The 17,997-nt window shown below is 36.2% G+C and overlaps 1 pseudogene; it reads right to left on the reverse strand.

The window, feature by feature from the left end:
* Window positions 1–1,196: 1,196 nt before the first annotated feature.
* LOC125843585 (histone H3-like centromeric protein CENH3) lies at window positions 1,197–17,603 on the reverse strand (annotated as a pseudogene).
* Between the last annotated feature and the right edge of the window lie 394 nt (window positions 17,604–17,997).

A 17,997-nucleotide genomic window follows, 5' to 3' on the forward strand; every position in this document is an offset into this window, starting at 1 on the left:
AATCTGTTGGATCTGTAATCTACTTCAGGGGTTGTCTATTTTTATCAAGGAACCACTAGTTATCTAGTGATAACACGATTATTTTGTTTGACATCTCGTCCAACAAGGCTTGCTGCGTGTTTCTCATGGTTCTTCCCGAGATCAGCTAGATGATCTTCTTCTCACCAAGCCGCTTCCAAAAGCTCCATTCGAAGCACTAAGGTCCAAGATCGGTATGTGAGACTGATCTACCATCTTGCGGGGGTATATTAGTGATATCTCTTGATTGATCTTCAATATCTTAGTATCTCAATAGTGATTTAGTTTCTATTATGATTATGAGAAGTTCACAATCATGTATTAGTTGATTCTTTCCTTATTTATTGTTTGCTCTCTTGTATAAATTCATATACATATTAATAAAATAGCATACTTCTCTCCAACAGTAAAGATTATAAAACCATCATCATCATTATATATCTTCATAGTTTGAAAATTCAATAGAGAGAATTAGAAGCATAGAAAGACAGTTAACACTGAATTGCCGATTGCAACATTACTGTGTAAATAGCTAAGAAAAAGAAAGTTCTCTTTCCAAATGAACTCTAGAGATATCCAATTGTTTGAAGATGTGCAAAAAAGAACTGCATACTCCAGCTACCAGACTTTCTATTTTTGATACTATACAATTTGTTGACCTCTTTGCTTAATTAAGTCTAATATGTAAGAAAAACAGAAGGGATGAGAAGGGAAAACGCTAAGAGTATTTGAAATTAAGATATAGTTAATTATTTATTTTGACTCAAGAAGAGATATTACTATAATGAAAAAAAAGTAGTACAAATTAAGATCAAAAAATAAAAATGAATAATTTAGTCAAATTACTCTATTTATTATATTTTCTTAAAGAACATGAAAAAAACTAACATATAAAATAAAATAGATTGGAGGAAGTATATATACCAAGAGAAAGCTTATTTTGCACTTAATTATCGTCGCAATATATTGTAATGCATAGTTGGATACAGTTGATATTTTTGCACCATTAACTAATATTCTGGATACATACTGGAGTAATAATATTGTCATCTAAAGCTAAGATAATATGGTTACATATATACTGCACACATAAACATACAAGTAAACAAACCAAAAAGGCATAAGATATAAATCTAAAAGTAGAAGTACATAGACAAGAAAATGATCAGTAGCTTGAATCCCCAAAACAAAATGGAAAAGAAAGCATAAGGAGGCAAAAAGAGAAACTGCTTTCCTCAAAAACCTACTAAAGGATATGTATGTGCAGCCTAAACCATAAAATACAGCCTACTTTCTGCATGACATATACGTAGCGTAGCTCGTCCAAAATCACATCGACCAATTAAGTCAAACTATGGCCGTAAGAATTGCTACTACAGTATTGAGAACTTGAAGATAATTAGCCCATTCAATTACAAAAAGAGGTAATGGTCAAATAAGAACAATCTACAAATCATTGATTATCTACTTGGCCCATTAGAGGCTGATTATTTGAACTTGAAGCTATACGATTATCTACTTGGGATAGGATGGTAATGCTTCACCAAGGTTGTCCTTCTCCTCCAAGTCGTCGAGCCAGGTCAAAATCTTTTTTCACTGTGCATCAAGATTAATGAAATAATATAAATTTTACGCATCATAAAACAAAGCATGCCAAGCAAACAAGTAGGCTGTTCTAAAGACCTAGAGATGCCCAGCAGGTGCTCATTATCCATAAAAGTAGTTGAGACCCTAAGGCAACTGCTCTCCTCCGTTTCCCAGTATTATCTTAAAAGATCATTGGGCTAACTTTTCGCTCTGCACTAAACACCTAAAATCTCCCATATTGAAACAGGCTGTACCTAGCCCCTAGGTACTCCACTCCTCCTTGATGTGATTGAAGAATTCATATGAAAGAGGTTAACTTGGAAGAGGCAATAGAAAAGATTGCCTCATTTCACTTTTGCATCTTTAGCAAATGTATAGATGGAGTAAATAAAATTAGGACCCTGAAAATATGTGCATCTATGGCATCATTTGTGTGCCGTAACTTTGAGACTCAAAACATTTGTAGAGTATTTTCCTCCTTTTTCTCTGGGGGAGGACGAGCATAACACAATTGAGAAAGCTAATAGGTACATGAAATCTACAACAGAATAACACAATTTGTGAAAGACGAGAAATTTGATTTAGGACCCCGAAAATATGTGAGTCTATGGCATCATTTGTATGCTGTAACTTTGCGACTAAAAGCATTTGTAGAGCATTTTCCTCCTCTTCCCTAAGGGGGGACGAGCATAACACAATTGAGAAAGCTAATAGGTATATGAAATGTACAATAGAATAACGTAATTTGTGAAAGACAAGTAATTTGATGAACAAGGTTGCCAGCCCATTCCCCAGAGCAACAAGGGAATGAGTAGAGGGATGTCGAGAAAGGTCAAGTGAGGAGAAGGAACAATATCATATAAGAAAACCAAAAAAAGGAAGAATTGAAGAGGAAACTTACTAAGTGTAACACGCTTTGCATGAATAGCACATAGCATTGCATCTTCAAACAAACAAACTAAAAAATCTTCAGCTGCCTGCAAAATAACTATATCACTCTTGCTGATATTGATTAAGAATAGAGTTCAATATGACATATTTTACAAAATTAGGCTGAAAATAATAATGTTGACTGAACTAGACTATGCACTCAAACTTTCTTATTTTACAAAATTAGGCAGAAAATAATAATGTTGACTGAACTAGACTATGCACTCAAACTTTCTTACTTTATACATACATCTACATTTTGCTATTTTAAAGATAATTAATGATGAAAACATCCTAAGAAAAGCATGATGTACAAGGATCATAGGACTATTAATATACTATATATGCAGGTAAAGACAAATTGCCTGACAGAATAAGCAGAGTTTGACATGATTGCAACACTGTCTTGACTCTTGAGGAATCTGTATGAAGAATGGAATAAAGTTCTTTCACTCCAAACTACACCAGATGGCGCAGAAAGAAGATGAATAATAGTTCATATATCAACACTAAATATAAATTTTTTGACACTAAGTAGACATTTCAAGTTTCTACTGCTGACTGTTCCCCTATGACTATATGTCTGTTATTCGAGCACAGCTACTAACAGAACAAAGGATTTCAGAAACATTTCCTAGGTTCCTGTAGAGGACACAAGGTATATTATTTCACAAGATCATTGATGCTCTTCCAGATACAAACAAAATCTCATAGGGAAGCAGAAATGCATGCTTGCAGAGAGACATGCTAAAGCTGATGCTTAGCTCTGTCTTCTTTTCTCACTAGTTATCCACAGAGCCCTGCCAACTTAACGGGATTCTATCTGTTTCTGATCAATGATCACAATTCACAACAAGCCAATTCCTTTTACGCCACATGTTTACTGGACATCAACTTGTCACTGACAAACTAGAAAAAACTACATCTTTTCATGCACATAGCAAATACAATTATATATACATGTACTCAAAAAGGTTTAGAACACACAGAGCTTTTGGTTTATATATAGCACAAAGAATAATGGGCATATTAGAGGAGGCCACAGGGTATACCCACTAAGAAATCCCTTTTCTTTTCAATGCCTTGTTCTTTGCAGGGGAAGTTAAAAAATAAGGTATGCCATGCTAGAGACTATGTATCAGAATTGGCTTAGCTTCAGAGGAAAAGGTGAATAACTTGTTGCTACAAGATCAGGCGTATGCTGATGCAAGTATAAGCATCGTATTTGTGACAACAAAACAAAAACCAATAGGAATTAGTGATACTTAGTAATAATATATGTCCTCTCGATTGGAACAATATCCAAAAGGAGTCGACGCCCTGATTTAGGGGTAAGCCGAGTAGCAACTTTATTTGTGGACACTGGACTGTCCATTCAGCTTCAGGACATAAGCTTATCTAAGCAAAGATCAAAGATAAGTAGTTTTTACTTTGAACTTGCCTGATTAATAAAACCTAAATAGTATTTTTGCAATTTGAAGATATCAAAGCAATTCAGTTGAGCAGGACTCATAGAAGGAAAATGCATAACCATAATCAAAGTAGAAAACCTTCATGGAGCAAGAGTTTGTGATAGACATCTCTAAATGTGATAAACCTTCCAGAAACTCAAACTCCCTTAGCTACCACCCATCTTGGATTGCCTGTTAGGAGATAATATCAATTGTCTTTCTTCTATGTTGGTCGGACTCTTCAAAAATGTCGACGTGTGCGTGTCGGATTCTCCAAAACTAGTGCATTTTTGAAGAATTTGACATGGATGTGGCATCAGTTTTGAAGAGTCCGAGCAAATAGCCTTTCTTAACTAATGTATGCTAGAAGTGGTACTGAAAAGAGGAATATCACTTTAATAATATGTTGGCTCTTTTCATACACAGTAACTACCCTGACCACAGAATTGGAACGTGCTTTATATTATTATGGAGTTCATGCTGTAAATTTCTATAACTTGGAGAAACCTTTTATAGGAGATTATTAAGCACGTTTTGAAATTGATAGTAGAATTACTCTAAGATACATTAAAATGATTTTAATATGTCTATGGAGCAGAGACTATTTCCAGCTAAATAGGTTATTGATATATAAAACTACTATATGATATATGAGAGCAAATATATTCATATGAATCGCTTTCCCCGTCCTCTCTAGGAACACATGATTCCTATAAATAACTTAAATTAATGCACATGATCCAAATAGCAGCTAACAGATCCACTTTTTATGGTGAGAAATTGACGTACCTCTTGAATAGCAATTAACGCCTCAGCTTGCCAACGAGTTACCTCAGGTGCAAAAAAAAGTGACTGACTTCTCTAACCTGCCCCAGTCAGAAAAGAGGCATAAAACAATTAGGTTTGGTGAAACTTAATAAAGGCAAGGATAAATCCATAATCTATTTGGTCTAAACTAAACCATATTATCATCAAGGGTATCTATATAGCAGTTCTACAACACATTTACATTTAAAAGAATAGTCAGAATGCAGATTTTGAAGTACACTCTTAGTCCACACTTTCTGCCAGAACCACAAACTGAGTCCCAGGGACTTCCTGAAATATACAGCAGGAGGATAGAAACTATTTTTGACTAGCAGATCTGCGTAGAACACCTTCTTAAAATATGAAATTACCAAACCTCCTACAGAAGAAGATCCTCTCTAATTGAAAAGAGTTAACTAGTTTCCACTTTTGTAAGTTCGGCAGATCATAAATGGTCTTCCCACTCCAATCCCATAGTGAAATCAAAACGAAACGGAAACCTTTCTTTGAACAATAGTGCATAATCCCAAAAACTGGTCAAACTAACCTGCAAATTGAACTCAGCCAAGCCCAAACAAAGAAAATACTAGAGTATAAAGATAAACTCAAGAAGAGAATGAATTTTTCTTCTTCTATTTGTTAACATCAGTGTGCTCTCCATTGAGAAAGTAAATCAGTTAGAAAATAGGTGAATGTTCATCTTGACGTAGTCCAAAGGAAAATGAGAAACTGAGTTATGGAGTAATACATCAATTGATGCTTGCCAAAGATGCCTCTTTTAAAGGGCTTTTATTCAAGAAAAGGGGGCTATTCTCTGCATTCCATAGTATTTTGATACAATGAGTAGATGATTAGGAATATTATAAAGTAGTTACTACTGTTCATTAGTGACAAAAATAGTTATCACTGTTCATTGTTTGTTAGAGTTGTTAGAAGCAGTTATTTCAGTAGATTGTAGCTTTAGCTTTCAATTCAACTCTATAAATACAAATGTAATACAACTGTTAAGGCATGAAATGATATATAATAATTCTTCTCCTCTCTCTTTTACTCTATTCTTCTTAGCTTTTATCTCAGAATTGCCCTGATATAGCTATCTTTTTCTTCGAGGTTCAGCCTCCTAGTTGATATTATCCTTTCGATTACTGTTAATTGGATCAATTGGTATCAGAGCAGTTGGTCCTCGGCTAAGAAATCATGGTTGCTTGGGAAAAAAATCAAGATAAATCTTCAGAGGAAATGGAGGGCAAATTGTCTCAGATACAGGAACAATTGCAGAAGTTGATGGAAGGTATAGTGAATATCAATGATAGAAATGTACAGACAGATAAGGAATTAATGGAGATCAAGCAAGCCCTAGGAAATGCGAAACAGAAGGACAAGGAAATGGATCAGAATAGAGTTGAATCATCAGTGGGTGGAGACAGAGAACAGGGGTTTTGCAATGCAGCTGGGAATTTCCAAAATTCTAATGGTAAATTTCTTACCCGATGTTCTAAACTTGATTTTCCTAGATTTTTGGGGTCGGATTTGAGGGCATGGTTATATAAGGTGGATCAGTTTTTTGCCATGGATGAAGTTCCATATGATCAGAAGGTGAGAGTAGCTTCTATCCATTTGGATGGTGAAGCTATTGTTTGGCATAGATCATACTTGAAGTCTAGGAACTCAGTTATAAACCCTTCTTGGTCTGAGTATGTGTTGGTTGTTAATGAAAGATTCGGGGAAGAATTTGAAGATTCCATGGAAGCACTTAAAAATCTACAACAAACTGAGAATGTTAGAACATATCAGGCTGAGTTTGATAGGTTATTGAATGGGGTTAATTTGTCAAATGGAAATGCTATCAGTTGTTTTCTGGGAGGATTAAAAACTGAGCTCAACAAGGCTGTTAGAATGCAAGCACCCAAAACCTTAATGCAAGCCTACAAGTTAGCTAAGTTGCAGGAAGAGGTTTTTGATGCTCAGGCTAAGTCTTGGGGAATTAGAAATACAGGAATCAGAATGGTCTTCTCCCTACTCCATCTAGGTTTCAGGGTGTACAAAAACCTACTTTCTCTATCAGAGTTGTCAAGAAACCTTATGAACCTAATGCTAACAGGTTCAATAATGGTAATACTGGTAGAAGATTATTGACTGCTACTGAGATGGATGAGAAAAGGGCTAAAAGACTGTGCTTCATGTGTAACGAGAAGTATATGCCTGGGCATGTTTGTAAATCCAAGAAACAGTTATATTTGGTTGAAGTTCTGGAGGATGGGGAGGTAATCATGGAGGAAGAAGTGTTAGAAGTGGATGAGTGCATGTCAATTTCCTTACAAGCATTTACTGGAAGTACAGGGTATCAACAATTAGAGTAACTGGATACCATGAAAACCAACCCTTACATGTGCTTATTGATACAGGTAGTACTCATAATTTCATTGATGAGTCAATGGCAAGGAAGTTAGGTTGTAAAGCTTTTCCTATACATGAGCAATCAGTTAGTGTGGCTAATGGTAGGAAGGTTCAAACTACTGCAGTGTGTAAAAATCTGAAGTGGTTACTGCAGGGTACAACTTTTTCTTCTGATTTCCTACTACTGCCATTAGGGAATGTTGACATAGTGTTGGCTGTGCAGTGGTTAAACACTTTGGGTAGGATTTTGTTTGATTTTAGAAATAGAACTATTGAGTTTGTGCATCTGGGGAGGAAACATGTTTTAAGGGGAGCCAGTAGCCAGATCAAGACCACCAAGGCCCAATCCTTGAATAAAAAAAGTGCTGATTTAGTTCAGGTCTTTATGCTAACCTTGGTGTCAGATGCAACCTCTGATATGCAATGCAACAGTATACAAGTAACTCAAGGTACTGATATTCATCCTACATTAACTGTTTTAATGGAACAATACAAGTGCCTCTTTGATATGCCCAGTTCATTGACCCCTCATAGAGGCATCTTTGATCACAAAATACGACTCATTGACTCAGCTACTCCTATTAACAAAAGGCCTTATAGATATCCTGGAATGAAGAAAGATATTATTGAGAAGCTAGTACATGAAATGTTAGATAAAGGTGTGATACAACCTAGTTCTAGTCCCTATGCCTCACCTGTAGTCCTTGTTGGGAAGAAAGATGGGAGTTGGAGGCTTTGTGTAGACTATAGAGATCTCAACAAACTGACAGTAAAGGATAAGTTTCATATTTCTATCATTGAGGATTTGTTAGATGAACTAGGAGGAGCTGAAGTGTTCTCCAAGATTGATCTTAGAGCTGGTTACCACCAATTAAGGATGAAGGAAACAGATATCTATAAAACAGCTTTTAAAACTCATAAAGGACATTATGAATTTCTGGTTATGCCATTTGGTCTTACAAATGCACCTTCTTCATTTCAGAGTCTTATGAATGTTGTACTTAAACCACTCCTCAGGAGATCAGTACTGGTATTTTTTGATGATATATTGGTGTACAACAAGGATATGTCAGCCCATGTGAACCATTTACAAGGTGTGTTTGAATTGATGAAGCAACATCAGTTGTTTGCCAAAGGTTCTAAGTGTGCTTTTGGGGTACCTGAGGTAGAGTACCTAGGTCATTTCATCAGTGCTAAAGGGGTTGCCACTGATCCTAAGAAGATTTCTGCAGTACAGGCTTGGTTTGTCCCTACAAATATAAAAAAACTGAGAGGGTTTCTTGGTTTAACAGGATATTATAAGAGGTTCATTCTGAATTTTGGATCCATTGCTAAACCTCTCACTGAATTATTAAAGAAGGATAAGTTTGTGTGGAATGAGGATGCTACTACAGCTTTTCATGTTCTCAAAAATGCACTAGTGACTGCACCTATCTTAACATTACCAGACCATGATAAACCATTCATAATTGAGACTGATGCAAGTGGTTCAGGAATTGGTGTTGTCTTGATGCAGCAAGGGCATCCAATTGCCTATATCAGTAAGTCATTGGCACCTAGACATCAGGCTATGTGTGTGTATGATAGAGAGCTATTAGCCATCATATTTGCAGTTACTAAGTGGTCTCATTACCTATTAGGAAGACATTTCATTGTGACAATGTGTAGATGATTAGGAATATTAAAAAGTAGTTACTACTGTTCATTAGTGACAAAAACAGTTATCACTGTTCATTGTTTGTTAGAGTTGTTAGAAGCAGTTATTTCAGTAGATTGTAGCTTTAGCTTTCAATTCAACTCTATAAATACAGATGTAATACAATTTTAAGGCATGAAATGATATATGATAATTCTTCTCCTCTCTCTTTTACTCTGTTCTTCTTAGCTTCTATCTCGGAATTGCCCTGATATAGCTATCTTCTTCTTCGAGGTTCAGCCTTCTAGTTGATATTAACCTTTCGATTACTGTTAATTGGATCATATTTTTATTTTTTACTATCCTTTCAGCATTTTTTTTTCTTTTCAATTTAGTCTCACTAATACTCATCAACTAGTGGAAAGCCCTAACATTAGCTTAATCCGCTAGTGCAGCAGTGATTCATGTATTCTCCACTCAACTAAGGCATAACACTATAGCCCTCTCACTTTTTTCGTAATCTACATTAAATTAGACACCTGCAACTATTCAGATTCGACTTCAAGTTGATTATTCCATTTCAGCCAGATACATGGTAATGAAGCACTCAATCAAGCTATAATTGGTTTAGACTTTCTCCTATTTCATCTAGTCATATGGCTGCTAAGCTCAAATTATATCTAGCAGTCTAACTTTATCCCTGTAAGCAAGCACAACATCAACAGAATCATGATGAATGTAACCAAAAAAGAAATGCATTAGAAAAACGAGTTTGATATTCTATAAGTCCATATGATGAAAATTACATGTCTGATGAAAGGAGCAACTGGAATAACAAGATTCCATGTCTTCTGAAAGTGCCTGATTTCTCAAAGCGCCATTGTCCCTAACGCTTCTCCTATTTTGACTTCTGCACTGAAGCTGAAACACAAATATTTTCCCATCATTAGAAATATAGGATTGGGCTGGAAACAAACGAATGTATTTAGAAGGATTCATATAGTTAACCCAACTAGCTTCAAATTGACACCAAAAAATTGATTGAAACAAAAGTCGAGCAACATAACTACATGTCCAAAGCATGAAAATACAGAAATGCACATTAAATTACTTCTATATACACTTACTTGCCGGTGCAGTCCTTGTAGTTTTTCTTGTAGGCGTCTGATTTATCCCAAACAAAAAGCAAAATATTAACCTCACGAACTTCGAATTATCACGAGAACACAAAAATCACAGTTATTGTCATACCGATGGAGTCGCTGAAGGTCCAGCTTCAACTGCAAGTCAGGTACAACATCACCAAATTAGGATTCAAAAAACAAACTTGTAAAGGAATTAAGTAAAAGTGTTAATGTGCCTTAATTCAAGTAGTTAAGTCATGTTGTTAGTCGTTATGATTATTGATACGCTCAAATTACACCTCTCTAAAGAAGCATAAGCGATCGTTATCAAGTAAAGAACCCAATTTGTAGGTTGGGGTCGATCCCACGAGAAAAATGGTTTAGACCTTACTTTAACCAATAATTATATTCAATTAGTCAAATTACTTCCAGAAACAAGTAATTAANGGGGGGGGGGGGGGAATTTGTGAAACAAATTGTAAAAATTCAATAAGTGATCAATACACAATAGTCAATCTTTGTTGTTATCAAGATGAGAGAATTAACTAGGGTATACGTGTTCCCCACAAGCTCATAATGCAGTAATCCTAGTAATAACAATCCTTTCCTAGTATATCATATGCAAAGTGGTAAGTTATGTATCTCTAAATCCTTGGTCCGACATCTAGAGAATTTCACCCCGCACATTGGTCCAGCTACGTGTGTATAATTTATTAACCCTTACATATACCTCATATTAGCCATCATAATCGATGTTTGGCTTAATTATTACTCCGCACCAATCGACACTAGACTATTAGATAGTATCACACTAAATCTATGTTGATAATTCTTTTCTTGTTAATTACCTCCTTGGTCCGGCAAGTAGTAACAAGGCGAGTTCTAACGTTGGCCATCGTTAAAAAGACTTCTAAACGAAAGAATTATCAATGCATGCAAAATACTAGTCAACAATTGCTTATTTACTATTCATACTTTGTTAATCGCTCATGGTTCCCACAACCCTAGTTGTGGATTTAGTTACCCATATTAGCAAGAACACAATTCATAGTTTTAGACGAAGAAATCATGAACTTATGTAAGGAGAATAATAAACCCAGAAATTCAACTTAAATTGCAAAACCAAAATCTGCAAAACGAACTTAGGAAATCAATAATTGCTAGGTTTGCAAATTAATCTCCCCAGTCACAAAGTAAAACTATAATAATAATGTCTAACCCCCAAAAACGAGGTTTACATACCCTATTTATAGAAAACAAGTCCTAAGTTAAAAAGGAAACAAATTAAGGAAAGTTTGTTCAGGCACGCGTCTTCATTCCACGAGACTGACTCACAGACCGTCAATGGATCTACGGTCCATGAGTCTCTTCCGCCAGCCAGGACTTAGAAAATATTTCAGCTTCTCTGAAGCAAACGACGGAACTGTAGTACGGATCGTATATCGATCTACGATCCGTCAATCCCCCTCCGTAGCTCCACACTTAAAATCTTCAAAAATTAGGTACTGGAACCCTCGCAGTATCAATCTACGGATCAACAGTACGGTCTGTAGATCAATCTACAGACCGTCAATGGCCACCGTGGTTCCACCCTTGGTCAGATTTCCCTGATTTGCCTTGCCTGCTGATCTACGGCCATCACCTACGGACCGTCAATGGACCTACGGTCCATAGATCACTTTCGTGAATGCACTTTTTCTGCATTTCTTTCAGTTGTCTCTTTACCTCTGCGCCTGAACATTTTTCATGCAAAAATATGATAAAAACCAATACAAAAAGGCCCTAGACACACACAACTTGTAAGTGAAATTTATTAGAAGTATCGTAAACTCACGGTATATCAATTATGCATTACAATGTTGGTAATGCAAGTAGACTAGTTAGTTACAGATTAGTCAGAATTAGTTAGAGTCAATTAGTGTTAGTTACACAGCTGTATATATACATGTATCACTCATTGAGAATATATGAAAGCATCAATTCTCTCTAGAAAGTTCTCTCTGTTCTTAACTCAATTACAATGTTTACAGTTTAGATTCATAAATTCAACATGGTATCAAAGTAGGGCCCATCTCACTTGATATTGGGGCCCCCAAAATCAAAGTTGTCCACGCACCAGATGCTAAGCATTGGGCGTCAGGTGGGTGTTAAAGAATGACAAAAGTCTCACATCGGTGGTTAATGAGATGGGTGAACTCCTTATAAGGCTTCGACAATCCTCCTCCCTTTGAGCTAGCTTTTGGGATGTGAGTTAGGCCTAATACCTAATTTAACATGGTATCAGAGCAATTTACGCTTAAATCGAGAGATCTTCTTCGTCAATTCTACAGTTTCTAAGTTTTTAGCTCAGTTTTGAGCAAATTTTTCTATTTTTTCTTGTATTTTCAGCATAATTTTCTATGACAATTATTGGGAACGAGGCAGGGACTCAATTGGGATCTTTTGCAGTGATTCCAACTATAGATCATCATCATCCTTTGTTTTTGTATCCGTCAGATGCACCGGGATCGCTTAATGTTGGAATTATGCTCACCGGAACTGAAAATTATACTTTGTGGAGTAAGGCCATGCAATTGTCCATGCTTGGTAAGAACAAAGTTGGTTTTATTGATGGCACAGTAAAACGCGAGCAATTTCCTGGTGATTTGAGTCGACTGCGGGATCGATGTAATGCCATTGTAGTATCGTGGATATTATGCAATGTAAGTAAGGATCTACACAGTAGTGTTCTTTTCTATTCAAATGCTCACTTGATTTGGGAAGATTTGAAAGAGTGATTCAACAAGGTTAATAGTTCTTGAATTTTCCAGTTACATAAGGAGGTATTCACGCTTGTTCAGGGTGTTTCCTCTGTCTCTGTGTATTATTCCAGACTTAAGGACCTCTGGGATGAATATGACTGTATAATGCCTCCATCTTCTTGTACCTGTTCTAAATCCAAGGAGTTTTTTGAGCACTTGCAGTTTTAGAGAATGTTACAATTCCTCATAGGGCTAAATGATTCCTATTGTCAAGCTAGAAGTCAAATACTGTTAATGCCTCAAATTCCCACTGTTAATCAAGCTTATGCTATGATCAACCAAGATGAGAGTCAAAAAATGGTTGCTAATTCAAGCAGGATGATGATGCATGAGAGTATGAATCTTTTGAATCCTACTGGTATGTTCACTACCAGTTCTACTCAGAAGCCAAATAAAGCCTATAATCCTAATGCTTCATGTGATTTTTTCCATATGAAATGTCACCTAAAGATTGATTGTCTTAAGCTGTTGAAGTGTGATTTTTGCCATAAGACTGAGCATCTTAAAGCAAACTGCTATAAATTGATTGGTTATCCTCCCCGTTATAAAGGTAAAAAAGACACTATGATGGCTTGAAATTCAACTTATGATGCACGAAATTCAACATATGATGCAAGTAGTTCTACTCTTACTCAACAACACTATCCCTCTTAGTCTTACATGCCTCCCCAACTATTTCATCATCATCAATATCAACATCCCATGCCTCAACCTATGTTGCAACCCATGCTCACACCAGGACGACATCAACAGATGCTCAAGATGCTGGATCAAACATCCATCATTGAATCTCATGGTACTGCAAACATGGCAGGTAATTTTTCATTGTCTCAAGGTAGTTCCATGAAATGGATTGTGGATACTGAAGCTTCATATCATATGATTGGTGATTCTCATGTTTTACACAATAAAGGTCCATTAGACAATGTAGGACATGTCCAACTTCCTACTGGTGACTCTGCTAAGGTGTCTCATGTTGGGGACTGCCACATTGGATGAGGTGATATACTTAGAAAAGTTTTGTGTGTGCCAAGTTTTCAGTTCAATCTTATGTCAGTTTCCCAAGTGATAAAAGATTTGAACTGTTATGTTCCCTTTTTCCCACAATATTGTGTTTTTCAGAATTTCTTGTCTGGGAAGGTCAAGGTGATTGGTAAGGAGGAGAATGGTCTATACACCATATGTTCACATATGGGGACTGAAGGCAGAGCACCTTAAAGTTGTATGGCAGTTACACAAGTTAATGTTGATGTCTGGCACAAAAGGTTATGCCATGTTCCTATGAGTGTGCTTAGGCAAATTCCTTTCTTTCATAGTCTTGGAAATAAGTTCACTTTGTTAGGTTGTGAAGTATATCCTCTTGCTAGACAGACCAGACTGCCATTACCACACAGCACTAGTAAAGCTACATGTATTTTTCAATTACTACACATGGATGTTTGGGGTCCTTATAAAACTGAAACTTTTGATGGGATGAGGTATTTTTTCACAATTATGGATGATTTTTCAAGATGGACATGGAATTTTTTAATAAGGTTGAAATCTGATGTGATTACCATACTTAAACAGTTTTTTGTTGACAGTTTGACACAAAAATTAAAAGAGTGAGATCTAACAATGGCACTGAGTTTTTTAACCATCAATGCGATGAATTTTTTAACCTTCATGGTGTCATCCATGCATGAAAGTTCTTCTCCATACACACCACAACAGAATGGTGTTGTGGAAAGAAGACATAGACACATCATTGAGACTGCTAGAGCAATCAAGTTCCAAGCCAGTTTTCCTGACAAATTTTGGGGGTTATGTGTTGAGGTTGTTGTTTATGTTATCAATAGAATACCTTCCTCTGTACTAGCTGGTATGTCTCCATTTGAAAAACTTCATGGACGACCTCCCTCTTTTACTCACATGAAAGTCATTGGGTGTTTGTGTTTTGCCACCATTCTACCCAAACATGATAAGTTCAGTCCTAGAGCTATAAAAGTTGTTTTTGTGGGGTATGGCACTACTCAGAAGGGTTATAGATTGTATGATTTAGCCAACAAGCAGTTCTTTATCAGCAAGGATGTAGTGTTTATGGAGGTTGTTTTTCCTTTTCAAGGAACCATTTCTGAGAATCAGTTGTCCACTACAAATATATTTGCATATGATGATCTAGTTTCAGTTTCTACTAAGGTTTCTACAGCTCTTGTGCCTCCGGTTATCAGTGTTGCTTCTCATAGTACTATATATGTTCAGGATTCTTCAGAAGACACTTCAGTGGATTCTTCCCAAGTCCCTCCCACTGTTGTTTCCACAAGGAAATCTACTAGAGGTCTTAAACCTCCTATATGGCACAAGAATTATGTAACTGTTGCTGGATCTACACACTGTCTTTATTCTATTGCCTCTCATATAGATTACACAAATCTCTCTCCTACATACCAAAGTTTTGTTTCCAAGTTCTCTATTGAGACAGAACCAACTAGTTACACAGAAGCTGCTCAGGATGCCAGATGGATAGAAACTATGAAGTGTGAAATACAGGCTTTGGAAGACAACAAAACCTGGGAGTTGGTAGATTTACCACATGGGAAGAAAGCTATAGGATGCAGGTGGGTCTACAAGCTTAAATATAATGTTGATGGCACAATAGAAAGGTTTAAGGCTAGGTTGGTAGCCAAGGGCTACAATCAGAAAGAAGGTTTTGATTACCAGGAGACATTTTCCCCTGTAGTGAAGATGGCTACTGTTAGATCTGTCATTTCTATTGCAGTTGCTAACAATTGGCCTATACATCAGATGGATGTGTATAATGCATTCTTACAGAGGGGACCTATTTGAAAAAGCATATATGACCTTGCCTGATGGTTTTAACACTCAATCTAGAGGAACCAAAGCATGCAGGCTACTTAAGTCACTTTATGGACTTAAGCAAGCTTCAAGGCAATGGAATATTAAACTCACTACTACCTTGACTGATTCAGGGTTTCATCAAAGCACTAGAGATTATTCCTTATTCACTAAGAGGAAATATGACAAATTAGTGATAGTGCTTGTCTATGTTGATGATTTACTACTCACAGGGAATGATACTTCTATGATATAGGAGACTAAGGAGGCCCTACAACATGCCTTTNGTCGAATTTCCGAAATCATGCATGGATTTTGAGATATATGGAAATTACAATTATAGGTGTTTTCGAAGCACATTTTCGGCATTTTGGGGTCGTTTCAATTGAGGTATTTTTTGGGTTTGGAGTTTTCCAGAAGTGCAGTTGGTATCCTCATCCACCAAAGGAAATATTCCCTGGAACTTATTGCAGACATGGGTTTGGCAGGGGCAAAACCTGTATCAACTCCAATGGAGTTAAACATGCAGCTCACTACCACTACATATGATGAACATGTTCCATATGTCCATCATGATCTACTGCTTCCTGATTCCACTAAGTACCAGAGATTAGTAAGGAGATTATTGTATCTTACCAGACCAGACATCTCTTTCACTGTCCAATGTCTTAGCCAATTTATTCACTCTCCAAAAGTGTCTCATATGAATGTTGCCCTAAGGCTGGTGAAATACCTGAAGTCTGAGCCAGGCTTAGGAATATTAATGTCATCTGTTGGTAATGATATTTTAATAGTATTTTGTGATGTAGACTGGGACTCTTGTGTCAATGATAGAAAGTCAATTACTGGTTTTATGATTCAACATGGATNATCTCTTTCACTGTCCAATGTCTTAGCCAATTTATTCACTCTCCAAAAGTGTCTCATATGAATGTTGCCCTAAGGCTGGTGAAATACCTGAAGTCTGAGCCAGGCTTAGGAATATTAATGTCATCTGTTGGTAATGATATTTTAACAGTATTTTGTGATGTAGACTGGGACTTTTGTGTCAATGATAGGAAGTCAATTACTGGTTTTATGATTCAACATGGACAGTCTCCCATCTCATAGAAATCAAAGAAACAGCTCACAGTATCTCGAAGTTCAGCAGAGGCTGAGTATAGAGTTATGGCTTCGACAGTAGCAGAGATTGTATGGCTTGTGGGATTATTCCAAGAATTGGGTACTAGCATATCTCTTCCAGTCTCATTGTATTCAGATAGTACTTCAGCTATTCAAATAGAAGCCAATCCTATTTTTCATGAAAGAACGAAACATATTGATATTGATTGTCATTTTATTCGAGAGAAGGTTCAAGATGGTCTTTTGGTTACTACATATATTCCCTCGGAATGAAGAACATCTTCATAGCACCTAGCTTGAGGGGGGGGAGGTGTAAAGGAATTAAGTAAAAGTGTTAATGTGCCTTAATTCAAGTAGTTAAGTCATGTTGTTAGTCGTTACGATTATGCATTACAATGTTAGTAATGCAAGTAGACTAGTTAGTTACAGATTAGTCAGAATTAGTTAGAGTCAATTAGAGTTAGTTACACATTTGTATATATACATGTATCACTCATTGAGAATATTTGAAAGCATCAATTCTCTCTAGAAAGTTTTCTCTGTTCTTAGCTCAATTATGTTTGCAGTTTAGATTCATAAATTCAACAAAACTCAACAAAAATAAAATCAAATCCAGAAAACTAAAATGAAGTGTATACGCTAGTGTAAACATTCACACACACACAGAAGCCATCGTTGAATGTACATAAAAGGTATTAAGCACCGCTTCTTTTCTTCAACTTGAACCATATACAATTGATGTTATTGCCTATATTTCCAAATTCACTAACCTATTCAAAACTCTAAATTTACGATATGTGTACAGTTACGTTAAAGTATACTAAAAAGAAGAGTTAGAGAAGTAACCAGAAGGTTTGGTGCGACTTCGTTTCACGGGGTGTTTGGTTCTCGCCATGGCTACTGGTGCTGTTGCACAGAAGAACAAATTTGAGGAACTTGTTAATGGAGGATTTCAATAATTTGAGAGAGAAATTGAGTTCTCGTTTTGTTTCATCTTTTTGATTTTTTGAAGAAGAATGAAGAGGTAGCCGGTAGGTAACTGCCACTGCCACTGCAACTGTAACTGACGCTCGCTGACACTGACATAATATACCTTTGCTTTTTTCCATAATTTGAAATTTAAAACTTAAGTACAATAGTTTGCTTTTGTTTTCAGTTTAGTCCATTTATTTTCTCAAGCTAAGCTAGAATTACTACTCAGACGTATTTAAAGAATTAACGTTTTAAATTTTGTGTTAATTTGGCCATATACTTTATAGTATACAAAATTAAATATTTAGGGGTTTCAT

This window comes from Solanum stenotomum, chromosome 11, assembly GCF_019186545.1.
Source record: "Solanum stenotomum isolate F172 chromosome 11, ASM1918654v1, whole genome shotgun sequence".
Taxonomy (NCBI): Eukaryota; Viridiplantae; Streptophyta; class Magnoliopsida; order Solanales; family Solanaceae; genus Solanum; species Solanum stenotomum.